General features: G+C 45.0%; 1 protein-coding gene across 1 annotated transcript in view; it reads left to right on the forward strand.

The window, feature by feature from the left end:
* Positions 1-7,216, forward strand: part of TMEM236 (transmembrane protein 236) — a 520,757-nt gene that overhangs the window by 395,044 nt on the left and 118,497 nt on the right. The window lies entirely within an intron of this gene.

Raw genomic sequence — 7,216 nt, forward strand, 5'->3', positions numbered from 1 at the left:
GGCTGTTATGTACAGTGGGTGAGATGTGCACCTCATGACTTTTGTGCCATTGGGATGTGTGCTGGGTGGGACAGTCCTGGATGGCTCCTTGTCATGGTCACCCTGTTACACACATCTCTGCCCATCCACCTTTGGCTTATTATACTGTGTTCCTCCTACATATATATATATATATATAGGCACATATGTAGGTAATAGGCTATCTGCCTGAAGGCATATATTAGTATGGCCAGAGTGTGCAGCTATCACCACACATGGGGCTAGTTCCCTAGGCCTCTGCGTTTAGAGCTGATGAAGTGATCCATGGTGTGACAGTTCAGTTTCACATACACTCATCAAGGCTCCTCTGGAAGAGTGTTGGTTAGGGACTCAGCTTAATGTAGGTTGGGAGCCTGTTCCAAAGCAAGGGAAGTCTATGAGTTAGTAATATATCACTCCAACATGTTCTATTTATTGTTGTGATGATGATATCCCAAGAGCATGTGGCACAGTGAGCTTGGGTTTACTTCAGATAGCGCGTGTACATCAGTTCTGCACTGGACATGGACCTGTCTGTTGGGCAGAGATCACCTGAGTAAACAGTATGCAACAGAGTACAGATTGAGTTAAATTCAGTCTTGTTGCATGGGGCAACTGTTTGAGGCCAGTAATCCACTTGTTGAAGTACTTCAGTGGTCTTTCCAGCTGCTGAAGGTGCCTAGTCAGATTCATCGCAAGTGTGCCGTGATACTCTCTGATGGGTCTGATGACTGATGAGTAGAGGGAACCTCCTTTGACCTACATGCAAAGACCTTGGCAATTTGTGGGAACACATAGCATGATTTTCCAACCACTTTGTGAATGTGTTTCTGGAAGTAGAGATGACTATCCACATGTGTCCATAGATCCCTTATTATTACCTCCATATTTAGGGTGTTGGCACCTATGTGGTATTTGTATGACTGTAGCTCGAGGCCATAATTTTGACACCACATATGTCTGACTGAGACCCTTTTTAAGGATGTCTCTGTTGTCCCAAACATCGATTATGACAACCTTTTTGCAGTTATCCACAAACTTTGCTAAACATAGCCCTCGTGTGTTTGACTGTATTTCTGAAAAGTATACACCAGACAGGAGGGGTCCCAGGACTGAGCCATGGGGGACAGCAGTTGTTACCAGCTTGAACAGGAGACCACAATTCTTACCTTGTGGGATCTATCTGTGCCCCAGTTGGCAATCCATCGGATGACATACATGTTTATGCACAGGTTATTGATTTTGTATACGACATGTGTGTGGGATGTTGGAAACGGGCTTTTCAAGGTCTATGTAGGCCATGTGAAGCTCATTTCATTGATGTATGTCCTGGGTGACTGCCTTGAAAAATATCTAGCAGGTTTAGGAACCATGATCTGCCCCTGACCAAACCACAATGGGTAGGGTTGGGTGTTTGTAGGGTCCCAATAGCTATGTTTATGAGTTCCATAATGATGGACTCCATGGCCTTGCAGATCAGGCTTTTTAGGCTATAGTTCCCATGTTCTGTTGTGCACCGACACTTGTGGAATGCGCCAAACATTGCTGTAACCCATTCAACAGTTTCATATCCTGTACAGAGGGTGAGTCTCAACAGACTGTTCAGGTGCAGGGTCTGTTTGTTTTGGAGTTCACATATGACACAGCCAGGGAAACCATGTCATCCCATAGACGCCATGTTTTTAGGTTTGGATAGAGCTGTTTAACCATTGTATATGTGATTTCTGGGTTTTCACAATCTTCAGGTTTGGTAATGGGCCCTTTTGTCAGTGAGAGGGGGGTAAATATGTATAAACCTGTCTGACAAGATGTTGGCAATGTCAGTCATGTACATGTATTCATTTACAGTTTGCACTGACTCAGAACATATATGAGTTTACATTGATATTTATGACATAGCGAAAGAAAGCTTCATGGTTCTCTATGGACTCTGGCAATATTTTTGCCAGAACATGGCTTAGATAATGTTAGGAGTGCTCCTTGTTTCTTGATGATACTGATCAGAGATTTATTGATCTTCTTTGCATTTTCACTTTCATTGAACAACTTAAGTACTTGTAGTACATAGTTTGATTATGACAGGGGTCCAATATATTATATGGGTCTGTTTTCATATCACTGTGTGCGCAAGGCAGGATTGGTGACAAGGGTAAGGTGGTTCACACAACCTATCTAGATCTTGCCAAGGCTTTCAACACCATCCCCCACTCTGGAATTATAGATAAACTCACTAAACTAGGTATAAATCCCTATGTCACAAGATGGGTTGCCAACTGGCTCACTGACAGAACCTACACTGTGAAAGTAGCAGACTCCAAATCTGACTTCAGACCAGTGACAAGTGGAGTACCACAGGGTTCAGTCCTGGGTCCTCTCCTGTTTGGTATCTACTTCTCTGAAGTACAGGCTAACACAGAAGGTCTTTGGCTAATGAAGTTCGCAGATGACTGCAAACTAGGAGCCATAATTGAAACTCCTATTGATGTGGACATCCAACAAAAGGGCCTCACTGAGACAGATGCCTGGTGTCAAAGCCATGGCCTCAAGTTCAATGCCAAAAAGTGCATTGTCATCCCCTTTGGTAAAAACTCTGTACCCATGAACTACAACATAGGCAGTAGTATACTTAACACCGAAAGTGTGATAAGAGACCTTGGGACACAGGTGGACAGTAGTCTCTCCTTTGAAAATCACATTGCCACAGTAGTTAGGAAATCCTTCTACGTGGCACACCTCATCACAAAAGGTTTCTCATCCAGGAAAAAAGAGGTCATTGTTCCCCTCTACTCATCACTCATTAGACCCATTATAGAGTACAACACCCCTTTTGGTATGTACCTCACAAGACATCTACAACAACTGGAAAGGCCGCAGAAATACCTCACAAATAGGATTACCAGCCTCAAACAGATGCCCTATGCAGACCGTCTCAAAAAACTCCAGCTTTACTCTGTCACATATTGCCTACTCAGAGGCGATCTCTGCCTAACATACAAAGCTACAGAGCTGTTGGACATGCTCCACTTAAAGAAATCCCAATCTCTCTGAGCTACACGCTCTAGGGACCTAAACCTTGTCACCACAATAAACAGAACATGCTGGAGGTATAGATTCCTGTCCCAGAGACTTCCCATACTCTGGAATAAACTACCTATCTATATCAAACAAAGCTCCTCATTAGCACTCTTCAAGAAAAATCTTGATGATTGGATGGGAAATAGAAAATTCACCTCAGGGATCACCTCTGTGGCTCTGCTCGACAGTGGCACAGGAAAATAATTTTCTTGGGTGGCAAAAACCAGAGTACCTTTTTGGCTGGGCTTGTTTAGGCCCCAGGGCCAATAGCCTAGTACCTACCTATGAACCTATGAATAGTGATAAGTGTCTGGAGTAAGAACTGCAACGGCCAGATATGTGTGGCCCACTGCTGTACTCAGACATGGCCTAAGTGTGTGAGCATGCCCAGTATGACCTTTCAGTATGTTGCTGACTGAAATTTGCTAAATTTGTTTGTGTGTGTGAGCATGCCCACTATGGGCATATATACTATATGTGTGTGAAAAAAAAAAAGTTATTTTTTACTTCAGGACTCACCTTTGTGTTGTACATTGACAGGAAGCAAGCTGTGCCTGCAGGGCTTCCATGAGTCAATTTGCATAGACTTATCAACATTTCTACATACAGGGGGGACAAGCTATTATTTGTACATTTCTACCCGGGGGGCACACCTGATTGTTACTGTGGGTGTACATAGGATGAGGGGTACACCTGACACTTATACACATTTGCTAGGCCTGCACTGCTATGTCAGGTACTCCATTTCAGTCTGTACTGTTGCCTATCGTACTGACTTGAGGCATACCACTGTACTACAGACCTTAGCTTCCAATTACACTCATATTAGTTTGTGACTTCATAGCCTACCCAAGCCACATCACACTGCCTGACCTGCTGTTATCTGTCTGCATAGGCCTGGGGATAGGTTACTCATATGCCTCTTCAGAGGGCATGATACAGCATTTGTTTGTGTTTGCATTTGTCTACAATTGTCCTGCTGGCTGTGACTGTTAGGTATGTGTGAGTGACTTAAGTTGTGTGTATGCCAGTGAAATGCTGTCATGGCTTAGTGGTTCAGTACTGTGACTATAGTGCACAGTATCCTGAGTTCGAGCCCTGTCACTGCTTTTTATTTTCCTGCTGGGCAGACCTGACTGGTTAAGGAACAGTAAAGCAGATGTGAACGTGTTTACCCGACTTTGCCCAACATTGCCCAACGTTCCCCAACGTTGCCTGACGTTGCCCTGGTTAGTGTGGTGTGCAGTTACGCGCAATTGTATTTAAATATGCTCAATACTGGTAAAATTTGCTTATTAGTGCTTTATATTGCTTAAAATAGGGACTCATGCCTCAGGAGTGGCTGCAGGGCTGCCTATGTCGGATGCAGATATTACACAATCTATACATGTTTGAAAACAGGTAGTGTCAAGTTAGGCATCCCTTTTACTGTATGTGCGAGTCAGAGAGAGGAGTCATTTCCAGGGTCCCTACTGAGTCACTGTATGTGCTATGCGTTGCCTCTTTGCCAAGGCCAGGGCATACTGGGCACGCCTCCTTCTGCCTACTGGGGCAGGCTCAGGTTGTTCCTCCTCCGAGTCACGCTGTGCCTGTGCAGGCCTTGGCAACAGTGGGGGGCTGTTTGGCCCTGCCCCATGTTGTTCCTGCTAGAGCTGTATCTGTAGGATCATATTGTGTAGCATGGCACATACCATGACAATTTGGGTACATGTAGTTGGTGAGTACTGCAAGGCTCCACCAGATGTGTCCAGGCACCGGAACCATGACTTGAGCATCCCAAACACATGCTCAATTATGTTTCTTGTTTGTGCGTGTGCCTCATTATGGAGTTCTTGTTCAGGTGTGTGCGCATTCCTGATGGGTGTCATCAGCCATGGCTCCAGTGGGTATCCAGCATCCCCCACTAGGTGACCATCAGGGATGTCCCCATTGGCAAATCTCTGGTACAGCTGCGACAGATGCCAGATGTGGGAATCGTGATAACTTCAAGGGCGACCAGCACACACATTCATTATTATGCACTGGGCATTGCACACGACCTGGCAGTTGATGGAGGGGAAGCCCTTGCGGTTGATGTAGACCCTACCCCGCTCACCGGGTGGTGCTTTGATGTGTATGTGCGTGCAGTCTATTGCACCCACTACCTCAGGGTATTCCGCTATTTGGTGGAAAAGACACATATTGCTGGCCAATGCCTCACGGGAATTGGGGAAACATACGTGCTCACCGACATGTGCTGAGATGGCATCCAGGAACTGGTGCAGTACCCTGGATGCTGATGCCTGTGAAATCCCCATCATATCACCAGTTGGTCTCTGGAAGGAGCCTGTAGCTAGTATTCTTAGGCCAACATATACCTTGGTATCCACTAGGATGGGTTTCCCTCTGTTGGTTCTGTGTGTGAGGCGTGGCCAGCACAGCTCAACAATTTGCTGCAGGAGGTCTCTGTCCACCCTATAGTGCTCCACTATCTCCAGCTTATGTAGCCCCTGGTAGGTTACCCTGGGTCTGTACACTCTTCTCCGTCTCCTCACTGTGGGTTGCTCAGCAGCATTCACAATATCACCACCCTCAGCACCTTGCACATGTTGGTTTATGATGGCAAGAGCAGACCGTAACATTTTGTCTGATTTTAAAGTTTTTTTAAGCTTTCCCTCTTTGTATACTGCAGTGTTGCAGAGCTCTTTGGAAAAAACAGGGAAGAATGTTGTTTGCAGAGTTTAAAGTGCTGGGCTGGGCTGGGCTAGTCTGCTGCCTGTGTAATTGGCTGATTCCGACATATTTCACCTGGCAGCTCTGCTAGTACTCCTTGGTTAACTTCCTACTACTTCTTTTCCTTCCTTTTCCCTTTCTGTTTCCACCCAGGGCAGCGCCGTGCAAATGAGCGCACACGAGCCCACGCGCGCGCACATGCTGTGTGCACGTTTGCAAGAAATTTCAGATATATTCGTGGCATACACCTTTGGTTTCCGGTATTCAAAAAGGACAACTGTAGACACGCCTCTTGCAATCCTGAGCAACTCAGGGCAAACACAAGACACTGTGCTCCAATAAGCTTACAGCCTTTTTGACACACACTCTCATAATGTTACCTATATTCTACTCTACTACTCACCTACTCCTACACTTACACTCTTGGGACATGGCTCACATGCTGGGGAAAATTGGGATTCACTATCCTTATCCTCATTTGCATAGGATTGCCTACTAATGCATGGTTACATCTCTAACACTGAGCTTCCCCCCCTTAGCAACCACTACTCAGTGGCCATGTTGTCTTCAGCCTGCCATTCACCTGCATGGCAGGATAAGCTTTTTAGTGAAAATGGCTATTTTTGGCTATTTTTAAATTATTTTCTTGTTTTTTAAAGTGCAGCATGTTTGTGTGGTGCTGCGCTATGCTTAAACATCGGATAGCGGGGGAAAAAAAAAGTTAGATTTTAATAATTTTAAACATTTATAAATGCCAATGGCATTATATTGGCCATTGGCATTCTTCCTCAACTGTATGCATCCTTTATTTGGAGCTGTCATAGCTCCGTTTAGCTATTTGCAGAACGGTACTCCGTTACCAATGGAGTACATTTCTGCAGATAACACTAATCTTCCACGGACAGGTTAGTGTTTCCTGGATTGCAAATTTACCTCATTTGCATAGCTTTCAGCAGCAAATGAGGTAATTTGCATACCATGATGCTGTCCGTGCAAGAGTAGCTTTAGCAGCTCTCGTGCACACCCCTGCTGGCTGTACCTGGATTGCACGGCAGACATATTGCCTCCGTGAGCTCCTACACTCTTCTTGCACTCCATGCAAGCTTTCGTAAATCTGGCCCTCTGTCTTTTAGAAATGTTTTTCTGAGTAGAATCCCACAGTCCTATTGGAAGTAGGAAACTATGAAAAGTTATGTGCTGTTCTGTATTCAGATTGCATGCTTATTTTCTGTTAATTGGTTGTCCGGGTTTTTGGCCTGATGCACCTACTTTTCAAGATTCTCTGTATTTATTTGCAAAGTCTGCAGGTTGATGGTAGGGGAAACGTGTAAGCTATCCATAGTAGGCTTGCGTATCTGTTCTAAGTCTGTTTTTTTCCCTGGTATAGCAGTCTCTGAGCAGCATATCTTTT

Source organism: Protopterus annectens, chromosome 3.part1, assembly GCF_019279795.1.
Source record: "Protopterus annectens isolate FY-2018-M chromosome 3.part1, PAN1.0, whole genome shotgun sequence".
NCBI classification, from domain to species: domain Eukaryota; kingdom Metazoa; phylum Chordata; order Ceratodontiformes; family Protopteridae; genus Protopterus; species Protopterus annectens.